This window comes from Piliocolobus tephrosceles, chromosome 6 (assembly GCF_002776525.5).
Source record: "Piliocolobus tephrosceles isolate RC106 chromosome 6, ASM277652v3, whole genome shotgun sequence".
Lineage (NCBI taxonomy): Eukaryota > Metazoa > Chordata > Mammalia > Primates > Cercopithecidae > Piliocolobus > Piliocolobus tephrosceles.
Window position 1 is genome coordinate 135,878,554 of NC_045439.1, and position 18,804 is coordinate 135,897,357.

At 40.6% G+C, this 18,804-nt stretch overlaps 1 protein-coding gene across 5 annotated transcripts in view; it reads right to left on the minus strand.

Moving 5' to 3' along the window:
• CHD2 (chromodomain helicase DNA binding protein 2) overlaps nucleotides 1-18,804 on the minus strand; it is a 178,359-nt gene that overhangs the window by 110,194 nt on the left and 49,361 nt on the right. The window lies entirely within an intron of this gene.

Sequence of the window (18,804 nt, forward strand, 5' to 3'; positions counted from 1 at the left end):
CTTGGTCTCCAAAAAAAAAAAAACCAACCAAGCTGGACACAGTGGCTCACACCTATAATCCCAACACTTTGGGAAGCCTAGGCAGAAGGATTGCTTGAGCCCAGGAGTTCGAGATCAGCCTGGACAATATGCAAACCCCATCTCTTCAAGAAAATGTTTAAATTAGCTGCGTATGATGGTGCGTGCCTGTGGTCCCAGCTACTCAGAAGACTCAGGTGGGAGGATCATTTGAGCCTAGGAAGTCGAGGCTGCAGTGAGCCATGATTTGCCACTGTACTCCAGCCTGGGTGTCACAGTGAGACTCTGTCTCCAAAAAACAAAAACAAAAACAAAAACAAAAAAAAAACAAAGCATCTTACCCAAAGAGGAAGAATGCAAACTGGTTGCAATTATCCAATCAGCGGTTCTCACTAATAGGAGCAAATGAGATTCATCTGGGGTGGTTTGTAAAAATTTATACACATTAACCTCAATCCAGAGGCCCTGCCTTATAATCTGCAGTGAGATTCAGAAGTGGTAGACTTAACAGAAACAAGTAAACAATAAGGGCACTCTGATGCTAATGAGAACACTCAACCCAACAAAGACTGCTATTGGCCTCCACACATCTCCCTTCCTTTCTTCATTCCAAACATCCCGTAGGGAGCAGCAATCTAAGCAGGTAGATGACAACTAAAGGAATAAACCAGAAACCACAGAGACTGAGGGGTGATAGAGTATCAACCTCAAGCACAGAGAAAGCAATATCCTCATCTTCCTCTAATGCTGAAAAAGCAACTGAGGGGCACGCTGGTAGAGGGGAAGATACTCTGAAGCAAAAAGACCTCCAATGGATGGACTCTACACCAAGAGGTGGACTGTCCACTCTACTCTTTTGCTTGAAAACTACCTATCTTTGCTCTGAGGCGGGCAAGGAAAAACCCAGAACCTACAGTAACATTAACAGAAAAGTCCCTGAGTTCAGAAGTCAGGAGATAAGACACGTGGCACAAAACCTGAAAGGGTAAAGGGAAGCTCTATATTTACCATCACTGCATCTTCTAGAGGTGCACAGGGCAGTAAACTGCAAACTAGGACTGACCCAAATAACACCATGCGATCCACAGCACATTACAATATGGAGGCCTTTCAGTTACCATGAGGAAGCAATGAGAAAAAAATGGGAGAGCAGGGGTCGGAGGGAGGTTCCCAACACTGGGAAGGGGGGAAAGATGAGAAAAACCATGTAACTTCCTGATCACCTAATAGGTATCAGACACTAGGCTAAATACTTTACATATGTATGTATGTGTATATATGTATGTGTGTGTCTATATATATTATTTTGCTTATTCCCAAGAATAATACTATTAGGCATTATTATCACCATATGAAGGACGAAAAAAACTGACATCTTTTATGTAACTTGGTCAATGGACAAAACTAGAAATTGAGGAAGAGGGTGAGGGGGCCAGGATTCCAATCCAAGTGTGGATCTAAAGCTCATTTCTATTTTACTCTAGGGGTCCAAAAGATTAGAGACTCAGAAAACTTAACTCTTATCCCTGTTATACAAGGCCCCAAAACAGGCATCCCTGTCACAAGTGACTCAACAGTTTCAAGACCTCATTATAATTACAGACTCTTTAACCCTTTGCACAGTCCAAGCTGACTAGTCCAGGTGACCAAAGCATCTGAGTCACTTATTTTATACCTGTGACCAGGCAGGTTGACATCAGGAAAGAAAAAAGAAAAGAGGAGAGCTGGATAGTGACAGGATCACTTAAAAGGTGTGGGCTCTGGCATCGCAGTTTCCATTTCAGTCCTAGATCACCTCAGGCCTGTGTCATCTTTTAACCTGTATCAACCTATGTGACATCTACCAGTAGTGTCAAGAGAGCATCTAATGACAGCTATGAAAGCAGTGCCCTATAAACGCCAAAGCCCTACCCAAACAGAGGAAATCTGAGCATATCACACCCAAGCTGAGATTCCCCTAACACAAAATTCTCCCCAGCTAACACCCATTAGTGAGTCGTCACCCCACAATTCATGACACTAGTTGGAATTTATTAGTTTTGCCTCCACTATTTGCTCATGGACAGACATGTACAGAGACAGCTCCAGAACTTCCTCATAAGGAAGGGACTTATTTAATAGAAAGGGCAGTCTACTTGAAAGGGATGTTAGGCAAGGCAGTACCTGGAAATTATATTCCCATAGCAAAGGCAGCTGAAGGCTTGTTTACTTCCCAGGCATCCAGGTCTTCAGGTCACTGCAAACAACCAATTTCAGCATGCCCTATAAAACCTGGCCTCTGACAATTTCTCAAAGCACATTACTTAATCGTTTCTTCCCTCACCCCCACTGCTCCAGACACCCCCATTGCTCCCCTCTAGCTCCTGCACCCAATGCCGACACAGCAAACTAAATACCTCTCTAATTTTGAGGCCTCAGGTATCACCTTCTCCTGGAAAACATCCTTTGGTCTCCTATCCTAAGCTCAATACCTATCAGATACTTCCACAATACTGACATATGTCATAGCAGTTACCACCACTGAGATGGAAAACAGGCAGCCACATCTCAAATCTGAGCTTCAATTACCATGCCCTGCTGGCTATCCATACTTTTAGCAATGACACACATGCTGTCCTAGAAAGACTCGCTCCAAAGCTCCAGCAGCTGTTACCATCTACACTCCCTTGCCTCCACTTGTCCCATACTACAAAGTAATCTGACCGCTTGTCAACCTCCCCAATAAACTTGCAAACTAAGCACATCTCCTTTGATGTTCTCTGTTCCTGGTATATTAGAGAAGGATTCAATTGCACATTCATTCGCTAGAATGTACAATTTGCCTCCCCTTTGAAATAACATATTTAGTTTTTCAACTACTACAATGTTTAACTCCAGACGAAAGTTTAAGAATAGAATCATGTTTTGGCAATCACCACCAATAAAACTGTCACAGGACAACAGGTCTATACACTCCTAGGAAACAAAACACTCCAATGGCAACAAAAAGACTGAAAATCTTTACCAACTAAAGACCCACAAAAGGCAGCATTAGTTTACTGAAGATAACTAGAACAGTCCAACTAGAAATGTTTACTGTTCTGTGCTGAAAAGTGGGAAGCACTGCAGATGGGATGCAATGGAATGCCAATGTCCGCATCAGGATATGTCTATACAGATGCCTATCTCATTCCCTTTGAACTGGTTTATACTATAAATTCACTACATTTTATATAACATTCCCCTATTAATGGTACATTTAGGTTCTTTTCAGATTTTTCACTTAATCAATAGGTTGCAAATATGTTTGATACACTTTCCATATTTCTGTATTTCTGAGTAGAGTATTTGTATTTCGAAACTGTTGACTGTACCCATAAATATCTTTCCACATATCTTCTTGTGTAGCTATGTGTTTCTGAGTCTGTGTAGGAGAGTGATTCCTAGAAATGTAACAATGCATACAATACCTTCTGGGGGGACAAAAAAACCGTATTTCTGTCAGCACATATCTATGTGTATAAATGCATTTTAATCACCACATTGCTAACACTGGTTTATTCTGTTGGGGATGGGTTATTTGAAGTACATTTGTGAGCTCCATGGATTACCTGTATAATTTCAAAAATAACAGCAATGAAAATCAAACCCAAGAAAAGATAAACACCAAGTTCACAACCATATTTACCTTTAGGGGTTGATGGAGGCAGATGCGCTCAGGGAATGATACTGGTGACATTTTATGACTGAAACTTAGTAGTGAAGCTTAGTAGTGAATTCACAGCACTTCAATATATACCTTAAGTATTTTTAATGTCTAAACTAGTCAACTGTCTAAAATATGTCTAACCATAAGAGTTAAATCCAAAGCAAGGGCTGCAAGTGCACCCCACCCTATACAAAACAAGCAAAGATTTGAATGAGTGTTTTAAAAAAGTGTTCTTAGGCCAGGCGTGGTGGCTCATGCCTGTAATCCCAGCACTTTGAAAGACCGAGATGGGAGGATCACGAGGTCAGGAGATGGAGACTATCTTGGCTAACACGGTGAAACCCCATCTCTACTACAAATACAAAAAATTAGCTGGGCATGGTAGTGCACCTGTAGTCCCAGATACTTGGGAGGATGAGGCAGGAGAATCACTTGAACCTGGGAGGCAGAAGTTGCAGTGAGCCGAGATCGTGCCATGGCAGTCCAGCCTGCGCAACAAAGCAAGACTCCGTCTCCAAAAAAAAAAAAAAAGAAGTGTTTTTATATTGTTTTTGAAACCAGAAAATCAGATGTAAGACTGAATACAAATACTAAGGAGAGAAACTGCTTAAAGGCAAAAAAAAAAGAAGTCTTACTAAAGGCATTACTTAATTTTCATACTTCTCACAAGAGGAGTAATCACTAAATAAACTGGAAATGGAAAATGAGATCGCGCCACTGCAATCCAGCCTGGGCAACAGAGCCAGATTCCGTCTCAAAAAAAAAAAAAAAAAAAAATAGTGTAATTATGGGCCAAGCCTGTAATCCCAGCACTTTGGGAGGCCGAGGCTGGTGGAACACCTGAGGTCAGGAGTTCAAGACCCACCTGGCCAAGATGGTGAAACCCAGTCTCTACTAAAAATACAAACAATTAGCCAGGTGTGGTGGCATGCACCTATAATCCCAGCTACTTCGGAGGCTGAGGCAGGAGAATTACTTGAACTCGGGAGGTGGAGGTTGCAATGAGCTGAGATCACACCACTGCACTCCAGCCCAGGAATCAATAGCCAAACTGTATCTCAAATATATATATATATATATATGTATATGTGTGTATATATATATGTGTGTATATATATATTTGAATTATTCCCTTAAAAACACATTTCCTAAAAGACTATGAATTGCCATTAATACCTAATAATTATAATAGTAAATACTATTAGTACTAAGCTGTAGCTTTAGTGCTGGTTTAGTACAGGAGGCAGAAAGCCCACAAGACTAATAGAAAGGGTCAAACTGAATTAGTGGGTGGAGTCCTTTAAGCTTGCACCTAAATAACAAAGTAATAAAATTAGCTGACTACCAATGGCTTACTTCTTACAGGGCAATTAAACATTGGATTTTCAGGAATGACTATCCAACATATATATAGAATCTTCATGAAAAACAACTATCTGAAAATTATTCAACATCTAAATTGCAAACAACTTTTATAATTTTCTACTTAATAATTAAAAGGAAAACATAATACACAGATAAAAGAACAAGTCAAAACTGGGAATTCAGATTCCAATCAAAAATAAATGCTGATGAGAAAAAAGTTTACCACTTCCTTTTACTTGTGGACAAAAAGGAATTGGTATCTCTTCAAATTACTTTCTGAAGTAGGTAAAAATGGAGTGATTAACCTTCTTGCAACCGGGCTTTGAAACGAGAGCCATTAAGTTACTGTTCCATTTTTTAATCGCCTTTTCCCAAATGACCACAAGAGGGCAGCACAGCAACATTCCGCTTAAAAGGAGCAAGTCTGTGGGAGCCCCGCCTAAGAGCCGCCATTTCACTTTTAGTGTTTATTTTCCTAACTTACAAAATGGCCGAAAACTGCTTGGCAGAGCTTAGTGTTTTTGTTGGTGAAAGCAAAATCTGGCAAAAAAAAAAAAAAAAAAAAACAAAGCAATCTACGCTGGAATTCTGTAAAACTTACTTCCAGGCTAACTTCCTACTGGTGATACAATAGCTAATATATATGGAGCACTTATGTGTCAGGCATATACAAAACTTCTCCCAATCCTTACATATAAAGACAGAGCCCAAGAGTGTATGTGTGTGTCACCCCACAGTCTGAATTATCCAATCCACACTATCAACTATCAGCGTTAGGTATCACTGCCCTTATTTACATACATTCTTCAGTTAAACTGATTATTAAACCAAAGTTACTGTGTAACTATTCCTTCTCAGTCACTTCTATGTGTCTTAAGAAGATGGAAAAGCAAAGAAGACTAATTAGTCACACTTTTTTTTTTTTTTTTTTTTGAGACCAAGTCTTGCTCTGTAGCCCAGGCTGGAGTGCAGTGGAGTGATCGCGGCTCACCTCAACCTTCACCTCCCGGGTTCAAGGGATTCTCCTACCTCAGTCTCCAGAGTAGCTGGGATTACAGGCACGCACTACTGCATCTGGCTAATTTTTTTGTATTTTTAGTAAAGACAGGGTTTCACCATGTTGGCCAGGCTGGTCTTGAACTCCGGACCTCAGGTAATCCACCTGCCTCGGCCTCCCAAAGTGCTAGGATTACAGGCATGAGCCACCGCACCCGGCCACACATTTCTAATTGGTAAAGAATACTGGATGTAGTTCTTTAAAATCTCCACCTTTAGTTCAAGTCCTATGCTGCTTCAGAATAAGATTATTACTATAAACCAGGTTAAAAGACAATAGACTGGGAAATAAAATTTCAATGTACACACAACAAAGGATATAGATACACAACATATGAAGAATTACATATCAAAAATCTAACCAAAAATGCGCAAAGAAAATGGATATGCAATTACAGAGAAGAAACTGAAATGGCCAATAAACTCATTTTTAAAATAACTAAACCTCTGTTAATTTGGGAAACATTATAACTGGCTATTTTGCACTCATCTACTTTGCAGAAATTAAAGTCTCATAGTATTAAATAATAGTAAGAATAACCAGTAACCTTTAAAATGTATATGAATCAGCGGGGCGCACTGGCTCATGCCTGTAATCTCGGCAATTTGGGAGGCCGAGGCGGTCAGATCACGAGGTCAGGAGACTGAGACCATCCTGGACTACATGGTGAAACCCTGTCTCTACAAAAAATACAAAAATTAGCTGGGCGTGGTTGTACGCGCCTGTAGTCCCAGTTACTCGGGAGGCTGAGTCAGGAGAATCGCTTTAACTTGGGAGGCAGAGGTTGCAGTGAACTGAGCATTCCAGCCTGAGCAACAGGGTGAGACTCCAATTCAAAAAAAAAAAGTGTATGAATCCTGCAATTCAATTTGTGGGCATGTAACATAGACAAATTATCAAACTTGTATAGGACGAGGCAAATAAATATTCAGAGCTCTGCTCACAAAAAAACCTAAATAATCCATACACTCATTTATGAAAATGCAAAAGTAAAACGTGAAATATTCACACTATGCAACTAAATGCAGCGGCTAGATTAGGGCTGAATTAGGTCTGTAAATATTGTGAGCCCAAAAGTATCTGAGACAGAGTTCAATCAACTTAGAAAGTTTATTTTGCCAAGGTTAAGGACATGCCCATGACACATTCTCAGGAGGTCCTGACATGTGCCCAGGGTGATGGCGCAAAGCTTGGTTTTTACACATTTTAGGGAGACATGAGACATCAATCAATATGTGTAAGATGCACACTGGTTTGGTCTGGAAAGGCCAGACAAGTTGAAGCAGAGGAGGAGGCTTCCAGGTCATAGGTAGATAATACACAAACGGTTGCATTCTTTTAAGTCTCTTGATCAGCCTTTCACTGAATACACAAGTTCCATGTGAGAAGAGAGTAGAGGAATAGTCATTTATGCATCAGTCTGGCTTAGCAAAACAACAGGGCAGAGGAAGCAATCACATACGCATTTGTCTCAGGTGAACAGAGGGATGGCTTTGAGTTCTTTGTCCACAAGGAATTTCCTTGTGGGCAAATTGTTAGGGAGGTATGTTGCATTTTTATTTTTCTAGCTATTTTATGCCAAAATCATAAAAGTGACCCTAGCTATGTCCAACTTTTTTATTTTAAAACTTTATTAGTCCGGGCATGGTGGCTCACTCCTGTAATCCCAGCACTTTGGTAGGCCGAGGCCAGCAGATCACAAGGTCAGATGAGACCATCCTGGCTAGCACAGTGAAACCCTGTCTCTACTGAAAATACAAAAAATTAGCCGGGCATGGTGGCAAGCGCCTGTAGTCCCAGCTATAGTCCCAGCTACTCGGGAGGTGGGCAGAAGAATCACCTGAACCTGGGAGGCGGAGCTTGCAGCGAGCTACTGCACTGCAGCCTGGGCGACAGAGCGAGACTCTGTCTCAAAAAAAAAAACAAAAAAAAAACTTTAATTGTATCCTTTGAACTTTTCCGAATTCTTTATTTCTGAGAAAAGAGGTCTGTTTGTAACATTTAGAACTGATCAGTTCTAAGGTGCAGGCCCTCCCCAGGATTCATCAGTGCTCTCAGTAGTCACCCTAACACATGCAACACTATGGACCCTCCTTCCAGTGTTAAATAGAATCTATGGAAGGCCACTAATTTGGACTGAGCTCCTAGACCCTAACAGACCAAACCAAAATGGAGTCACTCATGTTAAACTTCTAAACTGTTTACCTTACCTTCAGGAGAGAAGATACCCAAATCCCTAAACAGGCAGTCTGAGTTGGCATAAGAAGTTTCCTCTGCTTTAACCCTTACAAGCAAATTAACCTCAAGTAACCTGATGTTAAACAACCCACATTTTTGGACTATGTTGTTTCCCTGTTCCTGCTCAACCTTATAAAAACCAATTGTTCCGCCATGCCCAATGGGCACTATTTTTTTTATAGATGGGGTGCTACCTAATTTGTTAATCAACAATAAAATCCAATTAGATCTTTATACTCAATTTGTTGAAATTTTATCTTTTGACAGCAGAAAAAGGTACATGTATAAGAAAAAGTGTACACAAAATGCTGCTTATAATTTCAAGGGATAAAAAGGCTAAATTCCATCAAGTACCTCCCAGATTAAGAAATCCAGCGGTAAAGAGAGAAAAAAAAAATTTACCTTTAATAAGTATATTTCTAAAATTCACAGCTGAAGCCAGGCAGGCATCACCTTAGCCTCTTCATGCACACTACTTCTGCTCCCCAATAACCAAATATGAGTAGTTTCCATAGCACCAAACTATTAGCACCCAGGCATACATTAGAGAAACATGTATTCTATCAAGAAGCCTAGATAAGGTACAAATTAGATAAAGCACTTCACAAATACCTACCTAATCAGGATCTGGCAATGCGCTAACATACAAAAGACAAAGGAAGCTTTCTATTCAGGTAAAAACGAAGTCTTTGTAAATAACCAAGCTGTGAAAGCAGTTACAAGGGGAGTTCTCCCCAGAATTCATTAACAAAAGAATACTTAACCACCTCAGGCAACATATTTACACCCATTAAAGCCCTAAGGACGGACAGATGGACCAATTTGACCAAGAGTTCCTTTCAGCCCTGTGAGTCTTGTCTTTAGTTAGCTAATGTTTAGGTTATAAACTTTAAACTTCTATAAAATATATGGTACTTTCAGCAACTCCCAAAGTTCAAAGGAGATTAAAAGATCTGATTACCAATCCCAATAATAAATGTGAAACGTATGCCCATAACGTCATGGGAGTAAGAGGGCTTCCTGGATCAGGCCAGAGAAGAAACCACAAAAGGCCTCAACTTTCTTACTAACAACCAACATTCACCATGGCGAGCACGGTTTCTCAATCATAGGTTTTTTTTTTTTTTTTTTTTTTTTTTGGAGACAGGGTCTTACTCAGGATGGAGTGCAAGCAATGCCATCACAGCTCACTGCAGCCTCAACCTCTTGGACTCAAGCAATCCTCCCACCTCAGCCTTCCAAATAGCTGGGACTATAGGTGTGTGCTGCCATATCCAGCTAATTTTTACATTTTTTGTAGAAATGGCATCTCCCTAAATTGCCCAGGCTGGTCTCGAACTCCTGGCTCAAGGGATCCCACCTCTGCCTCCCAAAGTGCTGGGATTACAGGTATGAACCAATGTGCACAGCCTACTGGTGGCATTATAAATGCCTGAGACTAGATAATTTGTTATTGTGGGGAGCTGTCTCATACCCACTCTTGGATGTTTGGTAGCATCTCTGGCCTCTACCCACTAGAGGCCAGTAGCACCCCCATCCCCAGTGTGACAAGCAAAAATGTCCAGGGTAATGGAAGGGGACAAACCTGCTACTAGTTAAAGACCACTGCCAAGAAGTATCGTTTTATTTCATTTGAATTTCCTTCCCTAAGAGACAAGTACTACTCTTACTCTGTTTTAAGAGATGAAGAAACAGGCTCAGACGCTCCTGCCCAAGATTCTACAGCTAAAAAAGCAGCAGAACAGAACACAAAAGATCGAAACCCTGTCCCACACTAACCTTATTCCCAAACTTGCCTCAGTACAAGAATCAACTGAGGTTGCTGTTCAACATACAGATTCTTGGACACAACCCTAGAATGGCTGAATTTTTTAACTTTCAAGCAAGAAGCCTGGGAATATGCTGAACAAGCACCTCAGATGATTTTTAGCAAGTAAACTTAAGGATTTGAACATCTATAAAGAGCTAGATTCAGATGGAACAGACTTTTTTTTAAGGGAAAGAAAGAGAACAGTCCAAGAGTTTGACCCATTACTGCTTTCCTTTGAAATTACAATTTACCAGTCATATATTGCCTCTACTTGAACGTCAACCTGCATCTAAATGGAACACACACTAACCATTTTAGTTGGTCAGGGCCCGGTGCCAGTGGCTCACGCCTATAATCCCAGCACTTTGGGTGGCTGAGGAGGGTGGATCACGAGGCTGGCGGATCACGAGGTCAGGAGTTTGAGACCAGCCTGGCCAACATAGTGAAATCACGTCTCTACTAAAAATACAAAAAATTAGCCAGGCATGGGGGCGGGCACCTGTGGCCCCAGCTACTCTGGAGGCTGAGGCAGGAGAATCGCTTGAACCCAGGAGGCGGAGGTTGCAGTGAGCCAAGATGGCGCCATTGCACTCCATTGCACTCTGGCAACAGAGCAAGACTCTGTCTCAAAACAAAACAAAACAAAACAAAAATACAAAAATTAACCAGGCGTGGTGGCACACACCTGTAACCCCAGCTACTTCGGAGGCTGAGGCAGGAGAATCACTTGAACCCAGGAGGCGGAGGTTGCAGTGAGCCGAGATTGCGCCACCACACTCCAGCCCAGGCGACAGAGCCAGACTTGTCTCAAGATTGTCAACACTCAAGAACTATTTCCCCAGAGGGCAGATAAACACAACAGTTCTCAAGCCTAGCTATGCCACAGACCCACCAGAGCTTTGGACAATTCCTCAAACCTACTACATGGCTCCTAAATCCAATCAGACAGGGAGCTTGGCTTTTAAAATTCTCCAAGTGATTCTCATGCAAAACCTCTCTGGGAACTAAGTTTCCAACAAAAAATACAAACTTGAAGCAAAGCACAAATCTTCAAAAACTGTGGCCAAATCCAAAGTTCATGTGTGGCAATGGAGGACAAACTGCACAAAGGTGAAGTTCTGAGGCCTCCAGTACCTCCCATCTACCCACCTTTGTGTGTTTGTTTCTTATACTATCCCCATGAGCATTATTACTTCAGGGCAACTTTTTAACTAGAATCTTTTAATGTAGTCATGGTCTTTTGAACAGCAGAATGTGTGTCTGGCATCAGTCACATCCACAATGTACTGTGATTTTAATTGTTTATTTAAAATGCAAAGTGTTTAAAAAGAAGCAAACTACACACAATTATGCAAGATTTTTACTATTTTCCCCAGTCTCATATACATTAGTTTCTTTTTTGTTGTTGATTTTTTCTTGGGCAGGGGTTGGGGGGACAGAGTCTCACTCTGTTGCCCAGGCTGGAGTGGAGTGGTGCAATCTCAGCTCACTGCAACTTCTGCCTCCCAGGTTCAAGCGTCTCTGCCTTAGCCTCCCTAGTAGCCAGGATTACAGGAGTACACCACCACATCCAGTTAATTTTTGTATTTTTAGTAGACACAGGGTTTCACCATGTTGGCCAGGCTGGTCTCGAACTCCTGGCCTCAAGTGATCTGCCAGCCTCAGCCTCCCTAGTAGCTGGGATTACAGGAATGCGCCACCACATCCGGCTAGTTTTTGTATTTTCAGTAGATGCGGGGTTTCACCATGTTGGCCAGGCTGGTTTCAAACTCCTGGCCTCAAATATCTGCCAGCCTCAGCCTCCCAAAGTGCTGGGATTACAAGCATCAGCCAGCACCTGGCTAAGTTTCCTCTTACCCATTAATTTGACAGCAACTTTTCACAAGATCTTTATCAATCCTGGAGTCAAACTGCCACTGTTTGAATCCCAATTCTACCATTTACTCTCCTTGTGCCTCGATTTTCTCATCTAGCAAATAGGGATAAGCATGTGTACCTCAGGAGTTGTGAGAATTACACAAACACACATATACAAAGGAATCAGAACAAGTTCTAGATTCTTAGGCGGTACTATACATGCTAGCTGTTATTTAGTCTTCCTAAAGCATTCAACTTAGTTTTCACTGAAACAACCTCTCATAATCATTTCACCTACTGACTTGCTATTTAATTTAAATTCAAAGTAAAAAGTATCATGCACCACATAAGAAAGTTTAGGTCAATGACTGATGTCATATACAACAGTGATCCCGTCAGACTGTAATACTGTAGTTTAACTGTACCTTTTCTGTTTAGATACACAAATATTTACCGTTGTATTACAATCACCTACAGCATTCAGTATCATAACATGCTCTGTAGAGTCGTGGCCTAGAAGCAACAGGCTATATACCACATAGCATAAGTGTGCAGTAGGCTATACCATATAGGTTTGTGTAAGTGAGATGTTCGCACAACCACAAGATCACCCAACAACATACTTCTCATAATGTATCTCCACTGTTAAGCAACACGTGACTGTACAACCAGCATAAACAAATTCAAGATGTATCTACTAATCCTTGGTAAGCACAAAACTGAAATGAAGGAACAGAACAGCATGGGCAGTAAATGCTCAGCAGGGACCAGGCGCAGTGGCTCACCCTTGTAATCCCAGCACTTTGGGAGGCCGAGGTGAGAAGATCATTTGAGGTCAGGAGTCTGACACCAGCATGACCAACATGGTGAAACCCCATCTCTACTAAAAATAGTAAAAAGTAGCTGGGTGTGTGGTGGCAAATGCCTGTGATCCCAGCCACTAGGGAGGCTGAGGCAGAAGAATCGCTTGAACCTGGGAGGCAGAGGTTGCAGTGAGCAGAGATGGCGCCACTGCACTCCAGCCTGAGCAACAGAGCGAGATTCCGTCTCAAAAAAATAAATAATAAGTAAGATCAGCAGGATCTAAGGTCATCCACAGGCTTTTAAAGGAAGAGGTCTATGTAATAGTTCATTTAGAGAGTTGGTTAACTTTAGGAGGGTTACTAACATTTCTGCTATACTGACTTTCACATTAAATAAAATATACATATAGCCAGGCATGGCAGCTCATGCCCAGTTCAAGACCAGCCTGGGAAACATGGCGAAACCCCATCTCTACAAAAAATGCAAAAATTAGCTAAGTGCAGTGGCATGTGCCTGTAGTCCCAGCTACTAGGGAGGCTAAGGCAGGAGAACTGCTGAAGCCTGGAGGATGGAGGTTGCAGTGAACTGAGACTGCACCACTGCACTCTGGTGTGAGAGATGGGAGTGAAACCCTGTCTCAAAAGAAAAAAAATATATATATATACACACACACACACACACAAACGCGCACACACACACGTAAAACCCTTAAAACAGTCCCTTACCCAGAGTAAGCACTCAATAAATATAAATCTACTTTGGTATTTTTCTACAAAATGTTCACCATGTACAGTTTTCCTTCCTGATAAAATCCAAAGTGAAAGTCAGGTACGGTGGCACACATCTGTAATCCCAGCACTTTGGGAGGTCTAGGTGAGCCCAGGAATTAAGAGACCAGCCTGGGCAACATGGTGCAAACCCATCTCTAAAAAAATCAGACAGGTGGGGTGGTACACACCTGTGGCCCCAGCTCCTAGGGAGGCTGAGGTGGGAAAATCACCTGAGACCAGGGAGGCTGAGGCTGCAGTGGGCTGTGATTGCACCACTGCACTGTTTATGAGACAGTTTCTCACAATAACAAATTATCCCGCCTGAGGCATCTATAATGCCACCACTAGGCTGGGCATGGTGGTTCACACCTGTAACTCCAGCACAACAGAGTGAGACTCTGTCCCAACAAGAACAAAAAATCCAAAGTGAAAGATTACCAGCTAGCAGGCACTGCTAGACTTAGAAACTGCCCATACAAATGGGATACCCTGGAGTTTATTACCATATTCTATTCTAGTCTATTTTTTAAATGTTGGTCACAATTCACAACCCACCAATGTTTTTATAAACCCAAGAGAAAGGAAGTTTAGAATGGAATGTAATGGCATTCCAAGTAAATAATTCTACAATCTAAACTTCTGAAGATATCCAAAGGATGTAAGGAGAGAAGTACACTAAGGAAGGGACCACAAGAGCTTAAAGCAACTAGAAGACACTTAGAAGGAATTCAAAAATCTTGAGGTGAGAAAGCCCACCTGCATATACATTTTTTCTTTACTTTTTTTTTTTTTTTTTTTTTTTTTTTCCCCCTTTCTCCCAGGCTGGGGTGCAGTGTTGTGTGATCTCGGCTAACTGCAGACTCCGCCTCCCAGGTTCAGGCGATTCTCCTGCCTCAGCCTCCCGAGTAGCTGGGACACCCACCACCATGCCCAGCTAACTGTTGTATTTTTAGTAGAGACAGGACTTCACCATGTTGGCCAGGGTGTTCTCGAACTTCCTACCTCAAGTGATCCGCCTGCCTGGGCCTCCCAAACTGCTGGGATTACAGGAGTGAGCCACCACGCCCAGTCTGTGTATACATTTTAAAGGTATGCCTAGAGCTGGATCTGCCATGACATTCAATATAGAAAGATGCTCTTCCATCAAGCCTACAATTCCCCCTCGCAGCATCCTACCTCGCCTTTGCTTCCAGAGCTCCTAACTCAAGCAGCTATTAAGACTAAAAGGGGAATTTAAAAACGGGACAGGCAATGGAAAGACCAACGGTTATTAGAAAAGAATTTAAGTACAAGAAGTGCTCCATCAGAAGATACGAAAACACATGGAGATACTGCAAACATACAGAAACACATGCAAATCTGAAACATATGGAGAGCTTTTAAAAATTAACTAGATTCTAGGGACAGGGCTGGACACTGGTACTTTTAGTTCTCCATAGTCTGAAATGGGAACAAAAAGTAGAACCCAACTGACCCATAACCCAAAAAGGACAGGAAATAGAGGAAGTAGAAGCAACCCAAAACACACAAATCTTAAGACTACAGTTTAAGTAGACTTGCATGTTTGGCATTATGCTAAGACAAATATACAGTCCTATGGTTTAGACTGAATACTGAAAGCAAGCTACAGCCAATTAGACATTGCTTGTAAATATTACTGCTGTTACATTTATATCCATGGAGCAATGCACCATAGTATTCAGTATTCATTCTGTAACAGCTTGAGAGGGGAAATGAGACACAGGATAAACCAGGGCAATAATTACCATCTGGGGGGGTAGTTATCTACTCAGACTAACTGGCAAAAGCAGGGCTGTGATTCACACAAGAAGCTGTTGTAGTCCAGGAAAAGTCATATGCTCTCTCAAAAGGCTGGCTCTTCTCAAAAAAAAAAAAAAAAAAAAAATTCTAAGAGAGGATGAACTGCAAAACACACCCAAGCTGACTAAATGGGGACTTGCCTCCTAAAATCATTCTCACAAATCTCTCCTGGTAGGCCAAGACAACCAGCGAGTTCCTCAGGGCCAACCTAGCTCTTGAAGAGGAACTTAGGACATGCAGGAAGGAGGGGTGCAAGAAAGTAAGATGAAACAGTAAGAATAAAATAACGTTACTAAAACCTTACATTGATCGAGCAATTTTAATGTGATGGGCTCTTTGCTAAGCATTTTATGGGCATTATATTATTTAATCTTCATGACCCAATGAAGATTATCTACATTTTTAAAATGAGAAAATTACAAGTCCAATCATAAGTGCTTCTTCACTGGCCTAAACTGGGAACAAAAATTTTCAGGACTAAAGTAAAAGTTGAACTCGTACCTAGCTCTTGCCAGGCACGGAGGTAACAGTTAAGCATATACAAGTGACAAAATGACTCATCAGAATTAAATTCAAAGTATAAAATCCGGACTATCCCTACAATGCTGCCTTAACCAGGATGCTTGTGTAACATTCTCTCCTTCAAGATCAGTGATCACATTGTCCCCAAACTACAGGGACTCAGTAATGAGAATTGAAACACTTTTCAGTATGATATCCAGTCCAGAACATGTTGAAATACCAAAAAAGGAGACCCATAATCAAACATGTTAACAATAAAATGCTAAATTATGTAGCATGAATGGCTATCACATATCTATGTCCTCCATCATTTATTTCAAAAAGAAAAGCCTTGTCCCTCACTTCATAATCAGGGCTCAAATATATTCAGTATATAGGAGCTTTTTTTAGAAAGGTCTCTTCCCACAGACTTGCTTTATCACTTAAAGATTCCACTGATTACAGAAAAGGGTAATAAGACAAATATAAGTAATGTGTTCCAGCACTGTGCTTAATTACTGATTACAAAATAAAAATACAATCCAGCCTGGACACTGGATGACTGAGTCAAGTTTTGTTACTCAGGCTTTACACTGATAACCCTAAAGTTCCAAACAAGTTGTGATTTGCAACTTTGCAAAGGCATACATTTGAACTCAATGCTTAGTCAAGCTCCAGTGCAGGAGGGAGTTACTCAGCTGTGACACACCCAGTGTAACCAAGCCAACAGTTACTTTCACCTGTATACAAAATACTCTTAGAGGAATTTTTTTTTTTTTTTTTAGTTTATTTGTTCAAGTGACACCCCTTCAAGAAAGCCAAGTTCTTCAAGGAAGCCAAGTTCTAAGGTTACCCGAAAGAAGCTAAAACCTAAAGGATCTTCAAAAAAAAAAAAAAAAAAAAAAAGACTCATAGCAAGAAAATATTTAATGGCTGACACACAGCAGTCACTCAATTTTTATGCCAGAAACAGACTTAGTCTATCAAATTTTACGGGAGAAATACCATGTGGTCTCAGGAGGTCTCTCACAACTGTCAATTGTTTTATTTGGGGGTAGGGAAGAGTAAACTAATGATAAAATCTGTGAGTTTTAGTTAAAATTCAAATAAACTTCCAGATTCACTCAAGCAATAACTTGCTACAACTGCCACAACCAAAAGTCCTTATCGAAAATATCTGCCCACCTTCCTCTGCTGACTTAATCTTTCTTTACAAAGATACTAACTCCCTAACGGCCAAATATTAGTTGGAAAGTGCATATTTTAAACAGCAAGAATAGACAGAGAGAGAGAGATCGAGATCAACACTCTTTTCTTGCTACTTGATGCCATTCTCCAAATCAAAGGAAAAAAAATAGAGGGCTCAACAAACATACCTAAGAATACTGGTTATTTAAAAAAAGTTAATTGGCTCCAAGATTATGAACAGTTAATAGGTAAATTGTTATATCATAGTATGCATTTTAACTCATAATGATATTTAGGCTAAAATATCTTAAATAACAGAATAGTTCATATCCTCTTAAAAAATAAATAACTGCAATGTTGACTACTTTGACCCCAGTTTTAGGAACTGAAGGGCATTGAGCAAATATTAAAATATTAACACAACTAATTAGAATTCAGTCTCTACACAGAAAGGGAGACTGTTCTCGTGGCAAGTATACTTTTAAGTTGGAAGCTACAGTTAAAATGGTCATCAAGTTCTACAAGTACTTAACTCTCTAAAGATGTTTAGTATTTTATACGCAACATACATTTGAGCATATAATTTTAAAATCAGTTACAAATTATCTGATGAACACTTCTCTGTATCAGAAAACGCAATTTCAGCTAATTTTCATGAACTACCCAAATAATTCTTCTCAAAGAACCTAGATTATGAGAACCTACAAAACTCACTATCATAGTGAATTCTAACTTTCAGACTGTATTCAGAAACTTGACATACGCCCAAGCAAGTAACACCTGCACTGAAGAGGTCAACATCTCCTTTGAAGTAACATACTTTACTCAATTAATAAAATAACTCTGAACTATGGCTAACTACAGTACAGCCTACTCCTTTCAACTGCTAAAAATCTCTAGTATGGCAGGAAAAAACTTCGTCTACAGTAGATAAATCCACTGAATTTCTTGCTTGCTTAAATTCATTATGTGTAATTAGACATCGTTGCTAAACGATAAAGTTTTAACCAGAAATCCCTGCAAAGGTTTCCAAACAAGGCAAACCAGTGAGCATAAACCGGAACGGTTTACGGGGACTCAGAATTCCCGAAATACAGACCTAGAGAAGATAATTCTCAAGATTTGGCCAAGTGACCCCACCATCAGCCAAGCTGTCAGTCATCCTGCATTAGCAAGTGCTATTAACACTTAAAAGAGTAGTTTTCTGACATTTACTTACATAGTAATGGTTGCCTAACACTGTATTCTGCCACTTTTTAATGTTATTAAACATGAAAAATTTTCTATTTTCTACTAAACTATCCCACTGTGAATCTTAAATATATAGTACTTAACACATACTGACCTGAGTTTTTCTCCATCAAATACCAACTGAGAAAATGTACAGTACCAAGTAAAAATGCACGGGGACAAGTTCAAATAATTTTCCCTTTGTTTATGAGCCATGTGTTAAACAGCTGTTAACACTCGTCAAGAGGTTTTCACTACAAGTATCCGCCTCTGACACTCAAACGTTTTGGTCAATGTTAACAAAATTAAACCCACTCATCTCTTCACACTGCACGGGGGCGGGGAGGGAGGGAAGCTAAAGTATGAAAAGGGAAAATGAAAATTGTAAAACTGGACAAATGTTCTATTTCAAGATTTCCAAATAGTGCCTATACTTTTTCTCCAAAAGCAGCCGCTT